Below are 6,000 nucleotides of genomic sequence, written 5' to 3' on the forward strand. Positions count from 1 at the left end.
CATCGAAACAATCCTAAAAAAAAAAGTTTGTTGCAACCGATTGTGATACTAGTGAAGAAAAAGCATATGAAAGTATTTACACAGCATCTCAAGACCTTAATATTAATTCCGGGTTGATAAAAATGTGCTGTAAAGGAAAAAAACCCGAGTAAAAAGTGGAAAATCTAAATCAAATGGGAGAAAGTATAAATTCAAATATTTTATTTTTTCTTAAACTTTATTTTTTTGTTTTCTTTGCTTAACGATTTTTTTTCTAAATATAACATATAGAGGGCTGTTAGAGAAATTGAGAGGTCTTCAAAACAATATATTAAGAAATTTGAAATTAAAATTATATATAGACAATATCCAAAAAATCAACTATATTTAACAAAAAGACTCTTTTGATATTCTTAAATCGGAACGTAAAACTTTAAAAGGTATAAAAATAAATGTTGTTTTAAAAATATTTTTTGCGAAAATTAGTAAAACAGATACAATAAAGAAATCAGCTTATTTTCAGTCAAAGCCTTTAATCATTATGAGAGAATTTCAAATAAAAACACTTTACGTCAAGCTTTAGATGAAATAATTAATAGGATTGGTAATTGGATTTCAGAAGGTAGTGGCTGCAGAATAGAGTCAGTTGATGCTCATTATATAAATAGTTATAAATACGGACCGCTGGCTGCTTCTAGTTATTTAGAATTACCAAAACCATTACAGAATCCAAAGAAAGGATGGATAAATATAAAGAATGCTGATAATGAATGTTTTAGATGGTGTCATTTAGCTTACAAATTTCCTGTAACAGAACTTCCGAAAGAGTTTCAAAATATAAAAAGCATATAAAAGAACTCAGTTATAAAGGAATAAAATTTCCTGTAACATTAAATCAAATACCTAAAATAGAAACTCAAAATGATATTTCATTTAATATATTTGGTTATGAAGATAATAATGTTTATCCATTGTACATTTCCAGATATCAATATGAAGAACACTGTGACATGTTGTTAATCAGTAATAACAAAAAAGAAAACAAACAACACATATTATGTTTGGATAAAAGACTTTAATAGATTAATGTTTAAAAAAACAAAATATCAACATAAAAACATTTTTGCAAATAATGTTTACAATGTTTTTCTCAAGAAAGAATATTAAATGAACATATTTTAAATCGTTTAGCTATTAATGGTGTTCAAGCTGTAAAAATGCCAAAAGAGGGAAGTTAAATACATTTTAAAAATTATCATAAAGGCTTAGCAGTACCTTTTGTAATCTATGCTGATTTTGAATCAATAACTAAGAAAGTACCAACTGTTTACCATCACCTGAATCTGAATTTACCGAACCATATCAAAATTATATAGATTGTGGTTACGGTTATGAAGTTGTTTGTTGTTACGATTCTCACTATACTAAGCCAACACAAGTTTACACATGTCCTAATGCTGTTTATAAATCTATTGAAAAAATAAGCGAAAAGTACTTGTACCAAGTATCAAATTTTTAAGTCGAATTTTGGTCACAGGCACAATCCCATGGAGTTCCATATACCGAGTATAAAAACATACAGTTTGATAATTATGGCAATGATTTTAAATATTATTGTACTCCAGATTAGCTGATGAATAATGTCATGGCTTAACTCTAATATGGCATATCAGTACATGTATACAAAGCCATTGTAAAAATATGGGATAAGTCCAGCACAAACGTCACAAATACAGCAAATTTGAAAAGTGAGAGTGAAACTGCATGCCATAATTCTTTATGACATTTTAGATACTTTAAGCGTCGTGGACAGCCCTGACAGATCTGTAAATTATAGTGCGATTATGGAAAAAAGTCGTACGGGAATTGCGGGAGCATTTAACACACAGTATGGCAATGGCAAACCGACAACCATACTGAGATTGCCACAAGCAGGCACAGCTCAAGACCACTATATCTCCCCTATAGGAATACAGGGATCGGTACAGAACTTCATGAGCAGTAGAAATCTGTTTCCCACTACTTGGAACAATATTCTTCCAGCACAGGCATTATCAACAGAAAGAGGAGGTAACAGTTTATATATCAATTTGTGTTCTATATATTTACAAGATATCAACAAAACTTGTCGTTGTTTAAAAATACACTTATTTATGTGAATGATAGCAAGGTATTTATATTATGATAATATTTTTGACCAACTTGACGAAGCAATTGACATGGCCTTAACAAGTAAAAATTTTAAATTAATAAGGATACCGAGATCGCTTCATCTAAAATATCTCGGAATTTTGCGAGATAAGCTGATATCTATTTTAATGTTGCTACGTAACGTATTGTAGTGTACGATTATTGGATGTTATTATACCACTATCATTGTAAAATCTGTACGTCTGTGTCTTTCAAGGTGCAGTCAATATATATCAGATATATATGAAAATGATCAAATTCACGCTATTATTTATTATGTTATTTTAGATATTGTAGACAACTATGCCGGATCAACAGATACAGGTACTATGGTGGACTCAAGTAGAGGGGGAATATCGGGAGCCTTTAACATGTCTTATAGAAACGAAACAGAAAAGACAATATTGAGATTGCCGACACCAGACAGAGCGCTGGACTTAACCATCTCTCGTATGGGAATGCCGGCATCGTTGTTGCAGAACTTCACGACTGTGCCAGCACAAACAGTATCAAGAGGAGGTAAAAATTTATCTCGAAATTTAGGTTCTTTTTATGTACTAGATATAAACAAACGCTAGCCGTTGTCAAAACTTTTATTAAGAAATTAAAGTTCTATTTCATAATGGGAATGACAAATTTGGCGAAATGGTCAACCTACTATATAGAATTAGAAACCAACTACCACATAGCTAAGATACCTAAACAAAAAATGCCGGTGTAATAATACAGAACTTCAAGGCACAAATATTTTTGACAGGACGGGGCGGGCTAACAGTTTTACTCTGCAAATCATTTTATCTACACAAGTGGTGTGTGTTAAAATACCATTCGTAATTCATTCGTGAAAATTGCACGTCTGCAAATTCTGTATTCTGCAAGACAGAAGTGATAAATTTACTGTTTCTTTTTCAGTTGGTACAGGTCCGCTGTTTCAGATTCATGGACATCAAAGGTATAAAAAGGGTGAAATGAAACACTTATTTTTGTTTTGTTTTGGTGACTTACTTGCTTTTATACCCCCCGACAACGAAGTTGTAAGGGGGGTATACTGGTTTCAGGTTGTCTGTCTGTCTGTCTGTCCGTCCTTCTGTTCGTAGACACAATCTTGTACGCACCATCTCTCCTCATCTCCTTGACACAATTTAATGAAACTTCACACAAATGATCAGTAACAACAGTAGTTGTGCATGGGGCATGTTAGGTTCTTTCAGAAAAATATTTTGCAGAGTTATGGGACTTTGTTTTTTGTTACTATACTATATACATAGACACAATCTTGTGTGCACCATCTCTCCTCATCCCCTTGACACAATTTAATGAAACTTCACACAAGTGATCAGTAACAACAGTAGTTGTGCATGAGGCATGTTAGGTTCTTTCAGAAAAAAGTTTGCAGAGTTATTGGACTTTGTTTTTAGTTACTTTACTATATACATGGACACAATCTTGTGCGCACCATCTCTCCTCATCCTCTTGACACAATTTAATGAAACTTCACACAAGTGATTAGTAAATACAGTAGTTGTGTGTGAGGCATGTTAGGTTCTTTCAACAACAATTTCAGAGTTATGGGACTTTGTTTCTTGTTAACATACTATGTACATACAGTCTGCATATGCAATCTTGTGCGCGCCTAATCTTCCGAACCCTTGCACACAATTTAATGAAACTTCACACAAGTGATCAGTACCAACCCTAGTTGTGCATGGTGCATGTTACGTTCTTTTAGATAAATATTCTGCATAGTTATGGGACTTTGTTTTTTGTTACTATACTGTGTACATACAGTCTATATACATACAGTCCACATAATTATGCAGTCTTGTGTGCGTCAAATTGCAATGTACTGTGTCAGTGCATGCGGGAGGTACATTCATCACCTTCAGTGATAGCTCTAGTTAGATTAGATTTTATCAGGAACTGTTCTGACTTTCTAAGTAAATAACGACCAAGTAAAGCAAATCCATATGTTACCATCATCGGACCGATATCATTTTATAATGGAAAGATTTCGTTTTGCCATTGGTTATAAGTCGAAATGGTGTCGACGATATGTGGCAGATACTGGTCTTTTTGTATGTACATCTGTTTGTCCATCAGTTAACAATTTCGTTTCCGCATAATAACTTAAGAATACTTTGATCTATAATTCTCAAACTTTAATTACTATTGCTCAGGGGTTCCCATTATTTGAGGTCAATGAAACAAAGGTCAAGGTCACAGTGACTCATTAAGCACAAAATCGATTTCTCTCAATATCTTGAGACTCCCTTGACCTGCGATCCTCAAACGTAGCAGGCACATTGACCAATATGTGTATGGCGAGGGAGTTTCCGGTATTTACCAGTGCTGTAAAACGAGGAGCAAGTTAGATGAATCTCTTGAAAATGACGTATACTATATATGTAGATAGATGCGAACAGTACTTTGTATTCTTTTACGTTAAACCGAAAAAAAATCAAAAAGCTTGACAAGTCCTCTTCGTTACTGGTAGTACATATAAATTCATTAAACGTTTTTTTTTTCTGTGAAAAATAGAATACATAATATTACTCTACATGTGATAAAACTAGATGGGAACTATGAATTGTTGTTCACCTATAAAATGTAACAACGTTTTCTTCCTGTCTAAAGACGTAGATGTCATGTGGTTTGTTTATAACGCTGCTGTAAGAAAATAGGGTTAAAATGTTAGTTTGATTTCATTTTACTGCTATTAGTTGAACATGTCATATAAGAAAACATTGGTTTTAAGTGCGGATGGAATTTCCGGTTCTCAGGTAACTGCTTGCATAGTATCTCGGCTGAGCAATGTTATCGCCTTTAGAAACTGTTACCGCTTGTACTTGATATCCCATCAGCACCTACAGCCAATGAAAGAACCTGTTACATGTAGCAGGGTACATTTCGAATTTTGGCCCCCGTCAATATTTGTAATAATTAGAACATCGTGATTTTGGATGTCTGTAAATTAACGTGAGAGATAATGATTATTAATTAGAAAATTGTTTAGAAAATTTAAACAGCTGATACATGTAAAATTCTGATGTCAATTGTAAAACTAACTGCTGCTTTGTATGAATCGATGAGTCACCTTGGCGCGGGAAATTCAAATCATAGAGAAGGGTTCCGTGCTTGTTGATTGATACTCAGGAACATTTTACTACTATAATATAAATAAAAACAAACTGATATGGCATATTTATTATCCAGACAGACAACGGACATTTTGTCGCACCTATCTGCCATGTTCCGATCACTTACTGATATCTGTCAAATTTTGGCGTGCTCATCGGCAGGTAAATTCTACAAAGTGCTAATGATAAAAAAGGAAAGAAAGAATAAGAAAACATGAGACAGTATATTTTAAGCTCGCATTGGCGAAAGTCATAAAAGCTATTGCGACACACCCGGCGTCCACAAATGCTTTTCCTTTCCCGGTCTGACATTGTAGGTTTCATAACTTTACTTTTATCTAAATGAAATTATGCCCCCTTTTTACACTAACTACCATTTTTTCATCAACGTAATAATAGATATTTCACACACTTATTCGCCAAAGTAAACAACAAAGTATTTTATACTTGTGAAATGCAAAGAATTTCCTTACGTCAGTCATGTATATTTCTATCAATGCATGTTTATTTACTATACTTTATGGCTTCATACGTGTACATTTTACAATTTATTTATTTCGGGAGAATATGAAAGCAGTTAACATTTGAAGATATCAAAATTGTTTCCATGAGCTGTTATACATGCGTACATGTGTTGGCCCAACAGGTTGACGATTTGAGATTTACAAGCGTGTTTAAAGATAATTTTGGCGAG

The 6,000-nt window shown here is 33.2% G+C and overlaps 1 protein-coding gene across 2 annotated transcripts in view; it reads left to right on the top strand.

Moving 5' to 3' along the window:
- The window catches only part of LOC128554620 (uncharacterized), a 35,171-nt gene extending 30,534 nt beyond the window's left edge, over nt 1–4,637 (top strand). Inside the window, exons 5-7 of one of the 2 annotated variants that reach the window (XM_053535907.1) lie at nt 1,771–2,049; nt 2,458–2,688; nt 3,082–4,637. The gene's annotated coding sequence lies outside the window, so the exon portion shown is untranslated. The remainder of the gene's footprint in view (nt 1–1,770; nt 2,050–2,457; nt 2,689–3,081) is intronic. The other variant, XM_053535904.1, reaches the window with a different exon arrangement.
- Nucleotides 4,638–6,000: the final 1,363 nt, after the last annotated feature.

The sequence above is a fragment of the Mercenaria mercenaria genome, unplaced genomic scaffold (assembly GCF_021730395.1).
Source record: "Mercenaria mercenaria strain notata unplaced genomic scaffold, MADL_Memer_1 contig_573, whole genome shotgun sequence".
Classification (NCBI taxonomy): Eukaryota; Metazoa; Mollusca; class Bivalvia; order Venerida; family Veneridae; genus Mercenaria; species Mercenaria mercenaria.